This window comes from Myxine glutinosa, chromosome 6, assembly GCF_964187855.1.
Source record: "Myxine glutinosa chromosome 6, kmMyxGlut1.1, whole genome shotgun sequence".
Classification (NCBI taxonomy): Eukaryota; Metazoa; Chordata; class Myxini; order Myxiniformes; family Myxinidae; genus Myxine; species Myxine glutinosa.
This window is the reverse complement of record NC_136266.1, coordinates 156233941-156256389: the sequence shown is the minus strand read 5'-3', so window position 1 is coordinate 156256389 and position 22449 is coordinate 156233941. Positions and strand designations below refer to the sequence as shown.

At 44.1% G+C, this 22449-nt stretch overlaps 1 protein-coding gene across 1 annotated transcript in view; it reads left to right on the top strand.

The window, feature by feature from the left end:
• Positions 1 to 22449, top strand: part of LOC137428942 (uncharacterized) — a 52867-nt gene that overhangs the window by 17668 nt on the left and 12750 nt on the right. The window contains 1 exon segment of the mRNA XM_078780821.1: positions 16155 to 16276. The gene's annotated coding sequence lies outside the window, so the exon portion shown is untranslated.

Genomic DNA, 22449 nt, shown 5'->3' with positions numbered 1-22449 from the left:
ACATGGATAAACTTTACATTTTCTAGAATAGACTTGTGATTTAATCAATCTTGAAAAGTTCTTGATATAAGCATAATGTTCAATTTCACCAGATCGGAAATACAAGAGGTCAACATGTTTTTCTTTCTCATCAACTGAGATTTGTAAAATCTGTACTTTGTTCTTTTCAGTCAACCCATAAACATTTATAGAAATATTATTTAACTTTTCAAACTTTGAGATATTATTAAGAGTCATCGGAAATTTCAAATTTCCCATATTCAATTCATTTTCATATTTCATATAATTGCTTATTCTTTCAGCATTTTCTTTTGCTGGATGTAGATATGCTAGTACAGACCACAAGAAGCACTTGTTATCAGTATTCTGAATATTTACTATAGCATTTTTATCTTTGATGATTTTAGGAAGTTGAATATATGATCGTGCTTGTAGTGGATCAGATTTAAAAATGTGAACATCAACAAACAGAACCTTTTCAACAGTGAGACCGCTTCCAACAATAAGATCATCAATATCATATTCACTATATTTAAGCTCATTAAAGACCTGTTCTTTATTTCTATTATAATCATTTTTATTAAGTACCATATAAGTTAAATGTAGGTAAAAGTTAAATGGTGGATCTTCCTTTTTGCGAAGAACCAATTTAGCCCCCAAATAATATTTACAACTTCCCATTTCAGATATAGTCTCATTAATCTGATCATCTATTCCTTCCTTTGTAAGATCAACAGCAGCTCCCAGAGAATGGGGGACTGGATCTTTGAAACAGAACAATCTAATTTTAATATTTCCTTTGAAAGCACCATCTAAATTTTCAATCTCATAATATGGAACTTGGTGTTTCTTTGTCTTCTCATGACGCTTCCAATCCTTCTTGAGGATGTAGTGTTGACAGCATTCACAATAGACCTTTGGAAGAACCTTTGGTTTGAGATTCTTCAAATGTTTTTGAGTATCGTAAGTGTTGCTCATACCCATTTCTCAGAACCCATGTCTTACAAATCTTACAATACTTATTATCTATACTCTTTAAATGTTTTTGTGTTTTATAATGTTTATTGATATGTTTGTAGTTCTGCTCACAACTCTCACAGTAAGTAGAATTCATCCTATTTATATAGTAAAAAAAACTTCACTATTTACTAGTTATCTTTTACTTAAAATAAAACATGAAAAAATTGAAAACAAGAGTCAGGAAACTCAATTAAATTTGGGACAACTTATTCATATGATTCTTGGTTAGGATGTGATATCTATAACTAGTCTTCTTCATATCCTTATCACAAAGATCACAATGTTCCATCTCTTCTTCTTTATAACTGTTAAGAACATTATCTAAATGATGCTTTGTTTGTTTATGTCTCCTTTTACCAAGTACTCTAATTAGCTTATTACAAGGTTCACATCTTATCATATTTTTACTCTTATCAGATGTATTGATAGCATGTTTAATGGTCCTGACATGAGCATCATATCGATTGTACTGTTTATCACAGGCGGAACAATAACCAGAATTCATGCTATTTATATAGTGAAAAAACTTCATATTTCTTCATCACTAAACTCTATATAGTAATCAGAATTATCAATAAAACTACTCTCATAACTATCATCTGAACAGATACTAAAGCTATCTTCTGATCCGAGGCTCTCAGAGTCTGAGCAACTATCAAATTCAGAATCACTGAAAAAGTCTTCTTCGGAATAACTACTCATTTAATTAGTAAGAAACACAATTTCCATTTATATCAATACACTTTGTTTCAATTACAGAATCAACTACAACATGACTCAAATTGAATGTAATTTTCAAATAATCATGAATAATAAGTGTTCTGAGAGACAAAGTCCCAGAAATATTTACATCTTTATTTATTTCAATACCTTTGGGTTTATTAAGGTATATACAAATGTCTCCACGAGAATTGTCGATGGTCTTATCATTCATCTTTAAAGCCTCAGGATCAATTTTAGATTCTAGCCTTGTCAGAATAGCCAGTAGAAGTGGAGATACTTTTGTAAGACTTACCTTGAGTGATGACTTTACAGGATAGGCTCTTCCTGTGAATGGAATAGTGGAACTCATCTTGTTCTCCATTTCCGTCTTTATCCAGAAGTTCCCATATTTATCTTTGTTCAATTTAACATCTTTGACATATTTTTTTGCTGGTACCGAAGTAGAGATTGATTGAAATTTGTCTTTTGTGTTTTGAAACATTGTATTTATTGGCTAATAAACTTACGTTTAGTTTAAGTAAAAATTTACTATATAAATATGATAAGTTCTGAAGGATATTTCGAATTTCCAGACTCTCCATATGATAAATTAGAGAATTGTCCAGCTTGTGATAGAGTGGGGCTTAATGATGAGGATTCATACAAACAATATTTATTCTGTGATTATCTTCTAATTAATGATAATAAAAAATATAAAAATATATATAACTCTTTTAAATTAGAACCAAAAATGAATTACTTTACAAGATTAATAAGAGAGATGAATGTTAAGTATTATGATGATAATACACCATTTCTTTCAAGGGAAGAGACTCTTTGTATTGAGGAAATGTATAAGGGTTTAATGATATTTATTATTCAAAATAATTTTAATGGAAATGTTAATACAAGATACAGTGAAACCTTGACTTACGAGTGCACCAACTTACGAGTTTTCCGAGATACGAGCCGTCGCTCGGGCGGTTTTTTGCTTTGAGATGCGAGCCGAGATCTAAGTTACGAGCTTACGCCACCCGCCACTAGGTGGCCCAACGAGCGTTCCGGTCACGTGGTTATCTTGCCGTGCAAGCATCTCTGCCGTATATCGCTGCTGCTTTGTTTTCGCATGTTGGTTATTTTGGAAAATTTCTTAGTTTTAACCATGGGTCCTATGAAATTGAGTGCCAAGGGCAGTACTGAGAAGAAGAAGAGGATGATGTGCTTGGATATAAAACACGCAATCGTCGAAAAACATGAGCGAGGTGTGCGTGTTGTCGACTTGGCGAGGCAGTACGATCGTAGTACTTCTACGATATGTACGATTTTGAAGCAGAAGGAGTCGATAAAGGCTATAACGCCAGCCAAGGGCGTTACGATTATTTCAAAGCTCCGGACCTCTATCCATGAAGAGATGGAGAATTTTCGAAACATTTTGAAAGGGAGGAAGAAACAAACCTCGTTGGACAGGTTTTTTTTGAAACGCCCTGCAAGTGAAAGCGAGGAAAGTGGCGAAAAGGGCAAAAGTTATCTCCTCCACCTACGCCAGCATCTTCGTCTGGTCTTCAAGGTAAATACACTGTAGCGCGATGCTGCGCGCGCTAATGCTTACGCAAGGAGCAAGCGGACAACGCGGTTCATACAAGAGTCTTTATTCAAACTGCAGCACTAAGCTGCTCAAGGCTGCACGCCCCGTCTATATCCTGAGGCCACGCCTCTCTCCCCGGCGTGGCCCACCCCCACTTGGTGTGCGGGGTGATGTCACCACGTCAGTGCTTTCGTGTCCGCCACAACACTTAATAAAACCAGTTTATTTCTTTACATTGAAGGAGTCTGGACTCCAGCAGAATACGGATAAAAGGATGGCAAGGCACAAACTCGTCCGAGAAGATGTTTATTCGTAAAACCAACTCGGGAACACTAAAAAGCCCGTTTATCGGGCTGCCTTATAAAGCAAAACCAAAAACCCAAACCGAAACCGAAAGCCACGCCTCTCAAGCGAGGCGTGCTTCAGTGGTCACGTGATCCACAGGTGTAGCTCATTATACCCGCACGCGCGGGACGCTTTGGCGGTCACGTGACCAGCCACTCTGGCGCCGGGGATCCCCGCCGGTGACGTCACCGGCTGGAGCAAGGAGATTCTGATGCCGGTCTTGCTTGGGGGACCCATGGGTCGCTACAACATTCTCTTTTATTATGAACAGTATATACGAGGTCGTGCTTGTTTATACATTATTTGTTATTTATAAAGTACATTTTTCTTATTTAAAAACACGTAACAAAAAAAATTGGTGTGGTTTTTTGGGGGCTGGAACGGATTAATAGCATTTCAATGCCTTTTAATGGGGAAATTTAATTTGAGAAACGAGCAAATTGAGTTACGAGCTCGGTCACAGAACGAATTAAACTCGTAAGTCAAGGTTTCACTGTACTATATAAATAAAATAATGAATTATTTTGAAATTAAACCTGAACTCAGGATAAAATATAGAGTTTCTAAAATAGCTAAAAAAAGTTAGATGACTTGTTTTCCAAATATATAAATGAATGATTTTTTACCCGTTTGGGAAAACAAGATAAAATTTAACAGCCATAAAAATCTTCCAAATTCATTAAGATGTCTAATAGTTGGTTCAAGCGGATGTGGAAAAACCTGTTTGCTTTTAAAGATGCTCCTTACCCCCAAACTTTTTGGATTATGATAATTTAATAATTTTTACGAAGTCAAGTTTTCAACCCGAGTATCAACTACTATCACAAGGTTTTAATGCGGGTCTTAAAAAGGAAGACATTATCGGTTTATTTAAACTTCAAAACAAACAAAATGATTACAACATTGAGGATATAATACAACTATTTTGTGATACACAGAAATCAAAATCGAAACCCATAACTTGTATTCTCGGTGATAACACGGATGATATACCTTCACCTCAAGATTTAGATAAATCAAAAAAGAACCTCGTTATCTTTGATGATTGTGTTAATGAGAGAAACCAAACAGTAATGGATAGCTACTATACAAGAGGGAGACATTCTTCTTGTAATTGTATTTATCTTAGTCAGTCATATTTTCAACTCCCTCGGCACTCAATAAGAAACAATGCTAATACTTTTATTTTATTTAAATTAAATTCAATAGATGTAAATATTTTTTGGAGAGATAATTGCTCTACGTTACGTAGTAAAAAAGAATTTGAAAATTATATGAAACACGATTGGAAAATATAAATATATTGTTGTGAAACAAGATGAGATACTAACTGATATTTTACACACATAAATGGCAACTATAATTATTATTAATCTTGTGGGTAAATTTGCTTCAGGAAAGAACTTTCATAAATCTAAACTCTTGAATAGTAAAAATGAAAAGATTGTAAGTTTTTTTTAAAAACACCCTATGATTCGTATTGTAGGTACTACAACCAGAGCAATGCGACCAGGAGAAGTAGAAGGTGAAGTTTATTACTACATTTCAATGGAGGAACATATGCGATTGAGGAACGAAGGTCAAATATTTGAGGAGGTATCTCTTGGTACGACAAAATATTCATATTGTAAGAGTGAGTTAAATAAACTAAAATCTAACGGTCTTGGGATTTTAGAAACTAATCCTGAAGGAATGAGACAAATTATTAAACATTTGCGTGGTGATGGAGTTAAGATTTTATCATTCGGTTTTGATATCGATGCTCAACGCAAACGTATGAAAAGCAGAGATACAAGTATTAGTGAAGTAGAAATAACAACTCGTATTAATACCAATAAAGAATTTGATGAAATATTTAAAGAAAAGGATTTATTTCAACACATTTACTATAATGACGAAGAAAAGGAAAATTTTCCCATTGCCCTTCACAATTCATTAAATGATATTTTTCAATAAATAAATACAGAAAATGAATGCCGAAGAAAGAGCAAGAAAGTTTAAGGAACATCAACAATTAGTTTCAAAAGTTGGTAAACAACAGGAAGAGATAAAGAAGAAACGGAGACAAAAACTAACTGGTGAAGAAGCCTTTGAAAGAAAACAACAGAAATTTTTTAAGCCACTTTTAAAAACTCAACAAACGATTTCACCTACCGTGGGAACTAATGTGTCGAGGGATGGGAGGGTGAGGGATGGGAGGGTGAGGGGGGAAAGGGGTAGGGGGAAGGGGTAGGGTGGAGGAAGGGGGAGGGCCAGTCAACAATGACGTTGCAGTTCTCATCGTCGGAGTGCAGCACAACAATCGCGACATCGTCCTGCATCTTCGAAAGAGCACGAAGCGGATTTTGGAGACTCACCGATCCTGTGACCCACGTCCTCCAGATCCTGTGACCCACCGGCGTTGCCGGGCGGGGGAAGGGAGACCCGCACATTCCCAACCCGTACATTCACCCTCTCGACTCAAGCTCGTATTCAATTCGTATTCGAAATCGAAAAGGGAAATCCTTCGTATTCGAATTCGTAAACACAAAATATGAATTAAAATTTAATTCATATCGCACAAAATCGACACAAAACACGGTCGCATAAAGGTGAAAAAACGCAATGGCTTTTTGCCCTGAATTACGTGCAAACGTGTGACGGGATGGAACATCACGTGATCGCTCTGAGCGAATCAGCGAGCTGCTCGCACTGGCTGAGATTAGCAGGTACTTCGCTGAAATGCGCTGAGGTAAATATGAATAAAAAATATGGATCTCGTCAAATATTGTTTCGGCCATGTTCGTCCCAGGCTCAATGGCCATGTCTATGCCAAATATCAAGCATGTGAGCCTCTCCGTTTCGGAGTCTATCGGTAACATTACACGCACACACACACACACACAAACTGTGTTTTATATATACTAGGGCATGCCCGTACGTGGGTGCCCGTTCCTTGCCAAAAAAAAAAAAAAACGCTACCCGTACGCTCTACCCCGCCCGTACGCCCGTAAACAAAAAAAACAACGCTCTTCGCTTCCGCCCTTCGCTCTGACTGAATTGGGAGAAATAATGCGCATAAGAAATCGAGAAATTATTATTTTCTCCGGAAGAAATCGAATTACGAACCGTAATGGCGCACGCGCTCGCCTCGGCTCGCTCTCACATCGGCCACGCCTACGCAACAATGCGTTCTGTGATTGGCTGCCGGAAGTGCAGTCTTCACTGTCCGGAAGGTCGCAAATCGCAGTTACGATGAATCGCAAATTAGTTTTAAAACATAGTTTAACGCCAACATAGTTTTCCAACGTGAAATAAATGAATACGCTCTCAAATGTGCCGTCCGAGGCAGAGTCTGTTCGCCACGTTCGGCACACGTGATAGCTCGCTGCTCTCTGATTGGTTGAATCGTTTTTTGGACATAGCTCGGTAACTACTTCTCCGATTAATATGAAACCTTGAAAAGGCACATCCTCGGGTCCCCAGCAATATACCTGGCAAGTTTAAAGTATATCGGACCGGTAGTTGTCGAGAAACAGCGGTCACAGACAAACATACATACATACATACATACATACATACATACATACATACACACAGAGATTACTGGAATTATAGATAGATAGATGGTGGTGTCATGTGTGTACCTTTTGGTTATATATAAATGGAATAAAGAATGGAGAAAATCTCAAGATTGGTATATAGATGGAAAACATAATGAGTGTGAGAAATATCAGATCCGAGAGGTTGAGAGGATCACTGGTCAGAAGGTCCTCAAGACTGATAAACGTATTAATTTGTTAAGTGGGATAATGGAGGGTGGGAAGAAAAATATATTAGATTGGAGTGAGAACTTTGATGGTTATCAACCGGATAATAAATATTATAATTTTAAAATGGTATGTGGATCGGGAGGAGGACAGACCAGGTCCCTCCGTGAAACATATCATCTATCTATAATTCCAGTAATCTCTGTGTGTGTGTGTGTGTCTGTGTGTGTGTGTGTGTGTGTGTGTGTGTGTGTGTGTGTGTGTGTGTGTGTGTGTGTGTGTGTGTGTGTGTGTGTGTGTGTGTGTGTGTGTTGTCTGTGACCGCTGTTTCTCGACAACCACGGGTCCGATATACTTGAAACTTGCCAGGTATATTGCTGGGGACCTGAGGATGTGCCTTTTCAAGGTTTCATATTAATCGGAGAAGTAGTTACCGAGCTATGGCGATTTAGCCGTTCGCCGTTCGCTTTGGCTTTGCGAATGGACCAAACCATTCATGTAAATAGAGGGGGGGGTTCTGTGGTCGTTCGCTTTGGCTTTGCGAATGGACCAAACCATTTCATGTAAATAGAGGGGGGGGGGGGTTCTGTGGTCGTTACTGCCACGCGGTTTGGAATGTTTTTCCGAACGGGCACCCACGTACGGGCACGTCCTAGTCTATCTATAATTCCAGTAATCTCTGTGTGTATGTGTGTGTGTATGTGTGTGTGTCGTTTGTCTGTGACCGCTGTTTCTCGACAACCACGGGTCCGATATACTTGAAACTTGCCAGGTATATTACTGGGGACCCGAGGATGTGCCTTTTCAAGGTTTCATATTAATCGGACAAGTAGTTACCGAGCTATGGCGATTTATTTACCAAACTCCGCAAGCCGTTCGCTTTGGCTTTGCGAATGGACCAAACCATTTCATGTAAATAGAGGGGGGGGGGGGGATTGTCACTGTACTCGCAAGCCGTTCGCTTTGGCTTTGCGAATGGACCAAACCATTTCATGTAAATAGAGGGGGGGGGGTTGTCACCGTACTCGCAAGCCGTTCGCTTTGGCTTTGCGAATGGACCAAACCATTTCATGTAAATAGAGGGGGGGGGATATAATTTTAGATATATATATAGTACGGGCATGCCCTAGTTTTATAAACGCACAGAGAAAGGTACTTAATGTAAAGTTTATCAATATCCTAGATGGGAATGAGTTCCATAAGAGAATGGAGTTGTTTAATAAGTTAGAAAATGATAATATATTTATAGGATCAATGAGGGATTTTGAATGTCACGTGGTCCTTGGAGGTTAAGTAAGGACTCCCCCATTCACTTACATGTGAAAGGGGTGTCGCGGTAATCAGGGGAAAAATGGACAGTTTGGGGAAAAGTCCCATCTAAATACATGGGTGTCTTGGAAGCCCCATTATCTCCCTACTAACATGGGCCATTAACCCATTGTTTGCGACTGCACGTAAAAGTCCATTTTTCACCAATTTGCCTAAATCTCTGCATTTCGCCTGGTTATCTTAAAACTGGTGGTTGCATCACCGTCTTTCATTGAAATACTCATATCAGTGTATATTAAATGGTTAAGCCAGTAGGGGAGTTAAAGGGCCAAAATGTACCCTAAATTTGGCACTTTTTACCAAAAAATTGAAACCGATCTTGTCTTCTATTCGATGATCATCATGATAATCAGTACCAAAATCTGATTGTTTGATCAGCTAGAAACAGTCTGTCGGAAGTCTCATTATAAAAGTCTCTTTTAGGATAGTGGAAGGGCACAGCATGGTCCATTAACCCCTTATTTACAGTGGCACACATAACCGTAACATAACTCACCTAAAATCTGGTTGCATGGTACGTGTCTCGGCCTATGTGTCCACCTCCACTTCATTGTCATCTTCGGATATGTTATTCTGATTTTCACAGTCCGTACAGGAACAAGCCTTTATACACTCTAGTCCAGCAAGGAGGCAGGGGCACTTCCTTCCACTCAAACAGGCCTTGTCAGTGCAATAGAGGTGTGTGAGATCACGAACTTCAACCGGAGCAGATGGCTGGGTGGACATTGAGTGATGCCCCCAGCAACACAAGCAGACCAGCCATGACCAACAGGATCAATCAGTTCTTGTTGAGCAATATGGCTCTCTCACCATATGCGTGTTTGATACCTTGCACGAAGGACATGCTGTTTGAAGGCGTCCTCCGTTGGTGGAAGCATTGATGCTGACTTGTCGGTTGTTGTGGCCAGCATGTAGAACAAGGCATCCAAGGTGTCAATGTCCTTCCCCTTCGTCCCGTACAGAAGGAGAGCATAGGTTCGGGCTACTGTTACAGATGTGGCTACATTGTCCTGATGGAAGGTCTGTAATTCAGATACTGCGTCCACATTTTTCAACAGTTTAGAATAGGCAGTCTTCTTGCCTATTCTATTCAATGAACAAGTTGTGTCACACCCTGTCAGGGCATGGGCAGCAGGGAGACACTCACAAACAGTTTTCCCTAGTTGGTTTCTGATGATGTGCACGGGTATGTAACGTTCCTTTCCGGAATGTCCAGCATACATGTACACATGGTCACTTAACAGTCCTCTGCTGAAGTAGTAAACCAGTAAGACAAGGACGTCTGTGTCATCACAGCGAACTATAATTCTGTCATGGTCTTTCGCCAGGCTGCATGCATGCAGGATCATCCTGGTGTCGGCTTCCTCATGGTTGCTGTAGAGACTTGACAGGGACGATACACCAGATGGAGTAACAGCATTGACTAACTCCCCGTCACTGAAACCTCCTGCCAAGATGATAGCTTTTCCGTTTGGAATGTGTTCAGCTGCATGCTCCTGGATGTACGTCGATATAAAATTCGCAAGGCTTGCCTTGTTACCAACCCATTTGAGAAATGACCTGTAGTTCGGAACAGGTCGGCTTCCCAGGATCTGATAAAATGGAAGCCGAGCAGCAGAAGCACCCCGACGCTCTCTTTCTGCTGTCTTAACAGATGGCACACTGTCATAGTGGTCGAAGGCAATGGTTACACTGGTTAGCTCCAAGGTTTGGTTTCTGAGAAGTCAGATTGTACGTTTCTGAACAACTCCAGCCAAATCGTTGAATGTTCTGAAGTGGTTCTCATTCAGTGATTGAACCATAGCCATGCCGTCGATATACGCGGACGAAATCCCTGCTGCGATCTGTGGTAGCTCTGCTAAAACCTCTGGACAATTTGATTCAAGCTTCTGTGCAAGGTCAGCCTTGTTCGTCTTTCTCATCGTTCCATCGTCATGGAAGAGGGCCGGTGGTACTGCTGCCAGTTCATACTTGAGGACGTTCTTCAAGTCTACATCACGACTCCTAGAGACTGCCAGAAGCCACCGGAACAACACCTCAGTGTCATTTATCAGCTTCCGATCCTTGTCATTTGGAAGGGCCTTCTTCATATCCGCAAATGTCGACACAGTGGACTTCTGCAGAGGTTCCCAAAACCTTTTCGTTGGCTCGTCTCCAAGTCGTTCCTTGACAAAGTCATCTAAAACAACTTTACCCTTGTCTGGGATGCCCTTCATCGAGTCTTCAACCTTCTGTGAAACTGTTTGACCTGTTGTGATGTTGGTCAGATGGTCGAACATTCTCCAAGTCAAATGGATCCTGGCATTGAGTACGAAGGTATTCCTTCATGTCATTCAGATCCCTTCTGTCCTTGTTTAGACGGGCTTTCCCCAGCTCTTCGTGCAACTTTTCCTTTGCCCCAGAGTTGCAAAGTTCTTTGAATGCTTCTGCGTATTCACCTGTGATGTGCCGTGTCATTAGCCAGCGCAGTAGTGCACCTTTGCGCAAGGTGAAACCAACCACACCCCCACTGACTCTTAGCCTCGCGATTGACGGTTTGTTCTCGCGCTTGATCTGTTGGAACACAGTTGAAAGCACGACTGGCCGATCTGCGGACAACAAAACCTCCCTCCATCATGTGGCGGTACATCAGGGGCTCTTGTTCTTCTAACTGCTTCATCTCTGCAATGTACACTGGAGTGTACCGGGCATAGTTGATTCTCCCAGCAAGGAAGAAATAAGGGACAGTTTCCGTGATTGCCTGAATATGCATCAGGAAGTTTGCTTCTCGTAACAATCGCAGCAATATGTTCCCAGACTCCAGAAAGCTATCCCAGAAGCCAAATGTACTGGAACATTGTCGTCCTTCTTTTCGGAAGAGATCTATCGTATGCAACACGGATTGGGGGATTGTGTCTTCTGCTTTCTGGCAAGCAGTCCCACACGTAGTCACATCCTTGGACTTGAAGGCCTTCTCAAGATCTCGTATCACCTGCTTGGTTTCATCAGTCAGCCATGGCAAGTTGTTCTTGGTGGCATAGGTTTCAGCTGAGGTCAGGAACATATGTGAGAGTGCTTCGTGCGCCAAACGGACCCCTCGGATTCCCCGTGCGTACTGCTTTCCTGGGAGCATCTGGCTAGCTGTCGCGGCTGCATACACATCAGAGGAGGTTAGGATGTTCTGAAGGCCACCATCTCCGAATATCTTACCAATGCTTGCCAAGAAAGCCATTGTGAGGTGCATTCCCCCCAGCCGCATGGTAACTTTGCCTACCAGCGGTTCTGGTCTGCTCCACAAAATCTGTTGTGCTTTGCTATAGATTGCAAGGTCGGCAGTTATGAGAATATGATATTGCCCCAACTCTTTGGCTATCTGTACTAGTCTGAGCAATGTTGTAAATATGGTGGAAAGGTCAGACGGTGAGGCATTGATGAATGGTAGATAGCGAATCTTTGTGACTGGGACAGTCCTGGTGCTCACGAGGGCATTGAATCCACTCCATGCAGGAATGGGCGAGTCGTCACCACCACATGCCCTTGCCACTTCCCATACCAAGTCTTTCTTCAAGACCATCGAAGAGTCATTTTCGAATTGACCCTGCTGACAGCTCACAGCAGGTTCCGGCTTCTTTGCTGGCTTGCGATAAACTTGGATGGGTTGTTCTTCGTATTGTCCAGGGTCCAAGGATTTCTGCTTTGTGCGAGGAATGGATGCTAGTTCATCAGTATCCTGAGATCGTTGGTACAGGACGATCGCCATGGCATGTGTAGTGTGTTTACCATCGATAGTCTCTTCATTCCGATCGAAATTGTCAATGGCGGCATCTACTATGGATCGGATGTCTTCCAATACAAGTTGAAGTTAGAAATACCGCGTGGAATGGGTTGACTGGATGGTCCTGAAAGCTCATCAAGAGCTGCTGATGTTAGAAACTTCCGTATATCATCATAGTTGATGGAGTGCCCAACAGAACTGAGAAGCTCTATCAGTTCCTTACTGCCATGATTATGGTGTATTTCAACACCAAGACCGAATGTGATGGGGGTCTGTGTATTACAAGAGAGGGCAATGATGTTGTGGCAGATACCCAGAACCCTCAAGTCAGCATTACCAGTGCCGCAATGATTGGCCTTATCAAAGCCTTCCTTCGACGTGCACCATGTTATGAAGTCATACAATGTCTCAGGAACGAAGTTCTTGCACTGCTGCATATTCAGGTCCACACCTGGAGTGTAGTGGGTAGTCTGAAAGCTAATTCCAGACATTGAACTGCGCAGAATACCAGCAGCTTGATGGAGGATAACAGCGTTATCCAGTTCACCCGTGTCTTCACTATTAGTGTGTTCACATTCACCAGATTCACTGATCTGAATGGTCAGCGCTGCAACCTTTTTCAAGGCATCACCAACACTCACTTCACTGGAACAAACTAGATTCGACTTGCCAGGCTGGGCTATGAATAATTAATAGTTTGTCATTAAAATGATTCTTCAGCTTCTCTTTAAGTTTCCATGAGGGATATTCACTGGGCTCTGTGCTAGTATCAGGAGTATCAGGCCTACCTTCATTGAGCATTTCAATGAATCGTTCATGTAGAGAGGACAATGTCACAAGATTCCTGCTTCTTGATAGAATAAACCACCGTTTAGAGGCCATTTTTCCCCGCAAGGCGGGGGTTGGCCTTTTTCGGGCACCGTGGTTGTTGTTGCTTTTTGGTCCCCTTTTTGAAGCAATGTTTTACGGCCGGATGCCCTTCCTGCCGCCAACCCTTTTTGTCGCCTTTTATGACAAGCAGGGAATTACCAGTGAACTGGTACTCAATTAGCCGACCTCGGAAGGATGACAGGCTGAGTCAACCCCCCTGGCTTTGATTCAGCGATCGACCGGGATTCAAACCCAGGATCCTAGGATCCTAAGCTGGCACCCTAGCCGCTAGCCCAACACCAGGCACTCAATTTCCTTACTCAAACGCAGAACACCCTTATCGAAATCGGTCAGAGATTTCTGAGCTTCAGCCTTGCCCCTGTCAGCATTGATATTTTGTGGTGAAATATAACGACTATAACATGACCTATGGTACTTTGCATCATATGCAAACAAGTCTGGGTAAGCTAACATGCGCATGCGAATTTTGTCATCTAGTCTTTCTAAAGAGGCTGCTATGATGCGGTCATGAGTTGCTGCCCCAGTCTGCTATATGTTGAAATTATATCTGCTATATGTTGCTATATGTTGCATGGCAAAAGAAGAGGTGGTCAAGGGAGATTGTATAGCCTGGTCCGCCTACCATGCCTCGTTTCAAAACAGTCCTGCTCAAGAAGTAGAAGCTGCCATCACTCAACTTCTGCCTCTCTTCAATGAGAAGGCAGCCACGCCTGCAATGATCAAGCATGGAATGGATGTCATCCGTGAATCTACACAGTTCCTGAACCCTGGACAGATTCCAATAATAGCAATGGATGCTCCGCTGTATGCGCTTGCCAAGTTCATTCAGTGGCACTGGCCTACCACACACGGTGAAGACCAGTATGTTGTCATGTTCGGCGGACTCCACCTGGAGTTGGCGGTGTGGAAGACACTTGGAGACTACCTAGACGGATCTGGATGGGCGACAGCAATAAACCAGGCAGGCATAGCCTCTGCTGGCACAGCTGAACCCTTCCTGAAGGCATCACACCTGGCGAGAACCAGGCATGCCCACCAAGTCAGCGCTCTGGCACTCTCCAAGCTGCAACATGATGCCTACCTGAAGGGAGCTGCTGATGCAGCAACTGAAGATAGGACAGAAGAGGACTGGAAACAAAGCATGATCACGAAGAGTCCAACCTTTCAGTACTGGGACACCATCCTGAGGATTGAGCTCCTGGGACTCACCTTTGTTTGCGCTCACAGAGAAGGAGACTTTCCCCTGTATGTCGAGTCTCTGAAAGCCCTGGCACCATGGTTCTTCGCACTTGACCACCATAATTATGCCAGATGGGTCCCGATCCACATCCGCGACATGGAGAGCCTCCCTCCAACAATCGAAGAGGAGTTTATTGTCAGAGGCAACTGGGTTGTTCAGAAGACAGCCAGAAGGTTCTCCAGCATTCCGATCGACCAAGCCCATGAACAAAATAATGAGCTTGTGAAGGGCCCTGGAGGAGCAGTCAGCCTGACTGAAAACCCACCAGCCTTCAAGAAGTGGATGATCGCCAGACCTGAGCAGGCACGCATTCTCATTGAGTTTGAGCGGGAGTACACTGCCATCTCAGAAGATGAACGCCAGCACCACGAAGAAGGTCTGTCTGCGCAGAAGACATTTCACGAGCAAACACTGGGCCTTATTCAAGTTATCAACGAGATGAGCAACCCGTTCCTAGATTAAGGAAGCGAGCTGATTGCACTTGACACGCGGCATGTGATTGAAGAATCTGTGGCCAACACTGTGCATACCATAGAAGAAGTGGGAAAGGCTCAGTACGACAGCTACAACAAGGCTATCATCACTGAACGAAGGCAGTCCATCCATGAGCCTGTGAAGAGGAACTCATTGCCTCTCTTCAGGTCACCATCCAAGGGGAAGAGGAAGCAGGCAGAGGATGTTTCCCTGTTGAAAGATGATGTGTCCCTCTTCTCTCGTCTGTACATAGTTGCTCAGAACAGGGACACAGATATGGGAACCTTCTTCTAGCATGAAAATCATCCGCACCCCCCTTCTCTATCTGAAAGAGGAAAACTGCGCCAAGGAAAGAAGTCAGACCTCATTGGTATCCTTGTGCAAGAACCACAAAACTCTGCAAGAACCATTTCCAAATTGAGGAAATGCACCCGAGACACCTAATTTTCAAATATTGTTTTAAAATACTTCTAGATGTTCGATTTTAAAAACAATTACACCAAAATGTTCGGAAAAGGTTCTCATTTCTGCAATAAAAACATTTCTTCAACAAAAACCCCCCAAAAAAAATGTTTAAAAAATGTTCAAAAAAAATTTCACAAATAATAAAAATTTTCGAATAAGAGTGGTCGTATCGCTTGGCACCGGTTATAGAATCATAGCTGGGACCCTGAAGATTGCCCGATAAAATTTTGGTGCTTTTATCCGGCATGTCCCCATCCACTACCTAAGCTGCCTGACTATTCTTGATGACAATCAAGCAAAGAAAATAAGAAAAAATAATAATAATCAGAATTTTGATAAATAATTATTTTGTTTGTGGCAACGATAAAGATTTTAAAACCCAACATTGTTTTTGTGCAGTTACACTTTCAACATCCGAGCTTGGTTTGAAATCTAAAATTCGTACGACAAGGCCTAAATGTTATTTCCAAGTAAATTTGTGTAATCCAGTATGTTCCTCATCAGTTGAGGAGCTAAACCTCCTGAGAGTTGGGTTGAAAAACCTCCAGGTTGTTTCTAAATGATCACACCTCACATCATGAGATCCCGTGTTTTGTGCAGGGCACGATGGACTCGATGTCCCCTTCGACCTACTGCAGAATGGCTGCTTTTGGTGGAGGTTTCCTCCTGGGCTGGTTCCTGCGCCGTCGTTTGAATTCAACGGTGCCCCGTGGATTGTTGAGGTACAAACCATTCCACGCGTATCGACAAGTCAAAGGCTGTACACTCCAGGACTAATGGCGTAAGCTGAATCGGCAACAATGGGAATGAGCTGAATTGTTAAGCGAGGAGCGAGGAAGGCCGCCAGAATATCCAAATTTGAGGAGGTTGTGGCCTACACCGGTGACAAGTTGTCATTATTTTCAGAGCACAATGTCTTGTTTGATCTTGCTGAATGGAAACAGCTGGAGAGAGAGCAATGATATGGGCAGAAACAGAAGAATATTTGTTCCTGTCTGGATCATTGCCTCCGATTCACGTTTATAGCTTGATCTCCAACTCACCAACCGAACACTAATTGCTGTAGGGTCGTGCTGAACAATTAATGCTTTTTTGGGATCGGTTTAAAAAGGAGATCTTTCAGAATGTATGTCTTCTGGCTACCTAGTCGACGTTCACTTGTGCACGCTTAGCCTTATTTTGTACCTAATGGTGGATTCCTTTCAGGTTCCGGTGTCTGTCTGTGAACAGGATATCTCAAAAAGCTGTGGACAGATTTGGACGAAGTTTGGTGGAGAGGTTGGGTGTGTGACGAGTGTTACATATTTATGTGAATGTATGTGAATTACCATTCAGGTCTTTGCTTATCCATGTGTAGTAGATTAAGGGTTGTTGTGGTTGGAGGGTCAGGAGCCCTTCTGAGAAAGTGTCCGGAAACGGAAGTGACCGGAAACGGAAGAGGAAAAGACACGAGGAAGAAAAGCGACGAGTATTCTTCTTCCTCGCCCCGCTCCGACGAAAGGTGGGATCGACCTTGCGCCGCGTGGAAAAGCGGCGTTCCGAAGCCCGTCTGGCGAGAGGAGTTACCGGGACGTGTACCTACCCGGTGGAGACGTCAAGTTGACGTGGGGCCGTGCATCGACCCCGCGTCTGGCACCGTTCGCGGCACCGTCTAAAAAGACGCGTACGGGTCGCACGTTGGGGCCTAACACGCGTTGCAAGCGGCGTGGGGCTTTTTGCTTGCTTTACCGTACCCGCTTCGCGTGGCCACGAGGGGCTGCAGCCGGGGTGCCTGGTACGATACCTGCCCGGTGGAAACACGTCCACCCGGGGTTCGTTCAACCGCCCGAGTGCGGCAACGCCGACCATCATCTTGGTCAGGAGGGGCCCAAAGACATTGTGCGGAACAGAGACCAAAAGGGGGTCGTGAGTACCAACGGGGACACACATATATAAGATGGCCATCTTAATCATATAGGGAATTGATTGTGGATTGGGAATTGTTGATGGTTGTTTGTGGTTGATTGCTCGGGGAATATATCCGTGATTGTATCATTGAAATTGTATGATATCCTTACCCTTGAAATATATCATTGAACATCAGTTTCTCTTGGGTGGAATTCATAGGGATTGCGTTGCGAAAGCGCATATATAATACTACTTTCTGGCGAAGTTCCTCTCACGGTCCGGGGGTCACCGAGACCAGGTAGTCACCGAGGGGACCACGTAACAGAATTGGGGGCCCGTCCGGGATCTAAAATTGTATAAAATAATAAAATAATATTTTTATTAATTAAAATTTATTAATTAAGTATTAATTGGAAAATTTTTGGGGAAATTGGGGTAAAGTCTTGGGTGAAGGTTAACAGGTGTTAACGATAGTCACCATGGCGTTTGTGGCACAGAACTTTGCGGTAACACCGAGTGAGGCACAGTTCCGAGCGTTACTAAAGTCGGACCTCTTGAAATTGGCCAAACATTTTAACTTGGAGGTCCGATCTAATTTGAGGAAGGCAGAGTTGCAGGCCACGGTGATACAATCTATGGTGGGATTAGGAACATGGGACGAGTTAGCCTGGGAGTGGCTACCCGAAGAACCAGAAGACGTTGAGCTCCGGAAACTGGAGTTGCAGTTACGGAGCCAGGAACGGATCAAAGAAGAAGAAAGGAAAGCAGAAGAGAGGAGAGAAGAGAAACACGCAGAGGAAAGGAGAGTGGAACGAGAACTCCAGGAAAGGTTAAAAGAAGAAGAAAGGAAAGCAGAAGAGAGGAGAGAAGAGAAACAAGCAGAGGAAAGGAGAGTGGAACGAGAACTCCAGGAAAGGTTAAAAGAAGAAGAAAGGAAAGCAGAAAAGGAAAGATCAGAAGAGGAAAGGAAAGCAGAAGAGAGGAGAGAAGAGAAACAAGCAGAGGAAAGGAGAGTGGAACGAGAACTCCAGGAAAGGTTAGAAGGGAGAAAAGCAGAGGAGAGGAGAGCTGCAAGGGACCTCGAAGCAGAGGAGAGAAAAGCGGAAAGGGAATTAAAGGAACGTGACATGGAGCTTCAGCAAGAAATTAAATTCAAGGAGCTGGAGTTAATGAGAGAACGGGGAGAGGCACCACCCTTGCTGACGGGGTCGACACCTAACCAGAAAACCTGGGATGTGGGCAGACATGTGAGGCTGGTTCCACCGTTCAGCGAAAAGGAAGTCGCGAAATTTTTTCCACACTTTGAGAAAGTGGCTCGACAATTAAACTGGCCGGAGGAGGCTTGGACCATACTAGTGCAAAGTGTGCTGGTGGGAAAAGCTCAAGAGATTTATTCGGCGCTACCAATGGACCAATGTGCAGATTATGAGGTACTGAAGAAGCACATCCTCAAAGCCTATGAGTTGGTTCCGGAAGCTTACAGGCAAAAATTCAGGAATGCCAGGAAGAGGGAGAGTGAGACCCATGTGGAGTTTGCCAGAGTAAAAGAAAACATGTTTGATCGGTGGTGTGAGTCAAAAGGAGTCGGGAAAGACTTCGAAACATTGCGTGACTTGATCCTGGTGGAGGAATTTCAGCAGTGTGTCCACGAGGACATCAAAGTGTACCTGCAGGAAAAGAAAGTACCAAAGTTGTGGGACGCAGCCACCATGGCAGATGATTATGCCTTAACCCACCGAATAGGGGTCCACGAACCTAACTCCTCGCCTAGATCTCCGCAGGGGAGGTGGGGAACAGCAGGTGCGGAGAACGACCATACATGGCGGCGGCCTCGAGAGGATTATGGGGACAACGCGGATACCCCACCTGTTCGAAATCAGAGGGATGCGGGCCCAAGACAAACTTATAGTTCGGGGGGCCCGAGGCAGACCATGAGTTTTTCCTCCGGGCCTACTTGCGCTTTTTGCAAGAAACCTGGACACTTGATGTCCAGTTGTTACCGCATGAAAAGGGAAGACCCAGAGCGGAGTCCGACTATTACGACTCCAAATGCAATGGCCATTGTGAGAAATCGCCATCAAAAGGGTTACCAACCATTTATTTCAGAGGGGTTTGTGTCACGGGATGGAGCCTCGACTAACCGGAGACCGGTTAGGATATTGAGGGACACAGGGGCACATCAATCTTTAATGCTTGAAGGCATTTTGCCATGGTCCGAGGAGACGGCAACGGGGGATAGTGTTCGTTTACAGGGGATCGGGGGCGGTGTTAGTGCTCCACTTCATGTCATCCATTTGGAGTCCGATTTGGTGTCAGGACCGGTCACCGTCGGTTTACAAGCCACACTTCCTGTAGAGGGTGTATCTGTGGTTATCGGGAATGATTTGGCCGGGGGTCAAGTTTATGGTAACCTGAGGGTTGGTAAAGAGCCCAGCAGGGAAAATAACACCACACCAGCTCGGGATGGCGACAAAAGTACCAAGTTATTTGTAGGGGGACTGAACTTCAAAACGGAGGAAGAAGTTCTGACCTCTGTCTTCAACAGACATGGGCCGCTGGTGGAAGTGCGGTTGGTAAGAGACAGGGAAACGCAACAGTCAAGAGGGTTCGGCTTTGTCACGTTTGCCAGCACAAAAGACGCCAGAGAGGCAGAGAAGAATTGGAATGGCAAGGATTTGGAGGGTCGGACCATAACAGTAGGGAAGGCATTTCGTAGGCGTCGAGAGGTCTACAGGAGAGGACAACTGGGCGGTAGTTTTGGTGGTGGCCGCAATCAATATTATTATGGAGGCTCCCTGAGTTACGGCAGCTCCCGAAGGAAGGATTGTCAAAGTAGTGGCCGAGAAGGAGACCGCTATTCATGGGACTACAGGGACAAGTGGTCCCACCATAATTATTAGGGAAGTTCTGAGAAGTTGAAGCACTGAATGCGGCGGAGCCGCCGAGCCAAGATTCCTACACGGATTAACCGTGAACGCCGTTCCTAAAGGCGTCCATGTAGTGAACTTTCATGCACGGACTAACCGTGAACTCCACGTTCCTCAAGGCGCCCATGTAGAGAACTTTCCTGCACGGACTAACCGTGAACTCCACGTTCCTAAAGGCATCCATGTAGTGAATACTCGGCTGGGCCTCCCGGAAAAAGTGCTATCGAGTTGCTTAACTTTGGATCTTTGATCAACCCCTTAACCTTCATTCACAAGAAACTGACGGTCAAAGTCAGAGGGTCATGAGATGGAGTTTGGCTTGGCAGGAGTCCAACGGGAAATTGAACATGTAAAGGGCAGGGACAATGTCGTTGCTGGTGCTTAGTCCAGCGTGAGTAATCTGGGGGGGGTTGTGGTGAAATTTTGGTTGCTTTATTTTTAAGTGATAACTGTGCCCGGGGGGGAACTGATAATGTGGGGGGGGTTGAGTTATCTGGTTTGTTTCTCCAAATTGGCCGGCAAAGAAAGTTTTCGCTGGGTTCAAACTTTCTTTCTTGAAGGGGGGGAGTGTTACATATTTATGTGAATGTATGTGAATTACCATTCAGGTCTTTGCTTATCCATGTGTAGTAGATTAAGGGTTGTTGTGGTTGGAGGGTCAGGAGCCCTTCTGAGAAAGTGTCCGGAAACGGAAGTGACCGGAAACGGAAGAGGAAAAGACACGAGGAAGAAAAGCGATGAGTATTCTTCTTCCTCGCCCCGCTCCGACGAAAGGTGGGATCGACCTTGCGCCGCGTGGAAAAGCGGCGTTCCGAAGCCCGTCTGGCGAGAGGAGTTACCGGGACGTGTACCTACCCGGTGGAGACGTCAAGTTGACGTGGGGCCGTGCATCGACCCCGCGTCTGGCACCGTTCGCGGCACCGTCTAAAAAGACGCGTACGGGTCGCACGTTGGGGCCTAACACGCGTTGCAAGCGGCGTGGGGCTTTTTGCTTGCTTTACCGTACCCGCTTCGCGTGGCCACGAGGGGCTGCAGCCGGGGTGCCTGGTACGATACCTGCCCGGTGGAAACACGTCCACCCGGGGTTCGTTCAACCGCCCGAGTGCGGCAACGCCGACCATCATCTTGGTCAGGAGGGGCCCAGAGACATTGTGCGGAACAGAGACCAAAAGGGGGTCGTGAGTACCAACGGGGACACACATATATAAGATGGCCATCTTAATCATATAGGGAATTGATTGTGGATTGGGAATTGTTGATGGTTGTTTGTGGTTGATTGCTCGGGGAATATATCCGTGATTGTATCATTGAAATTGTATGATATCCTTACCCTTGAAATATATCATTGAACCTCAGTTTCTCATGGGTGGAATTCATAGGGATTGCGTTGCGAAAGCGCATATATAATACTACTTTCTGGCGAAGTTCCTCTCACGGTCCGGGGGTCACCGAGACCAGGTAGTCACCGAGGGGACCACGTAACACGAGGACGACATGGTTAGATTTTAGTGAAGATTTGAATCCAGTTCCAAGAACTTTAATTGGTTGTTAGAACGACATCGAGAGATACGGCCAAAAACGATATACTGTAGAGCACGATGTCTCAAAAAGTTGTGGACGGATTATGACAAAACTTTGTGGATGAGTTGGTTAGGTGACAAGAACAAGCCGATTAGATTTTGGTTCCGGTCCGGATGCCGATCCGGCCTATCAGTGGAATATAATACATAAACTGTTCAGCCTGGCAAAGGTATGCACCCTACCGAGTGACGTTCTAGTTCCAAACCATGGTGTTTTGTTATCCAGAAGATTGCAGAAAAGGTTACATTACTCTGGAAAGTCCTCTTTTGAGGGGAGGTTCAAAACACCACACCTGAGCTGACAGGTCGGTGGTCTCTGTTTTCTTCTGCCTCATTTGTAATCTTGCACCCTCTGCCCTCTCCATGCTCTGTCCCTCCCATGTATCTGCAGGACGCACGTAGTCCACCAGCAACCTCCTCCAAGTGAAACTGCCCAAATCCACAACCACTGCTCACCTCCACTCATTCGTTCCCCTTTTCTCACACCCGTGGAACCACCTT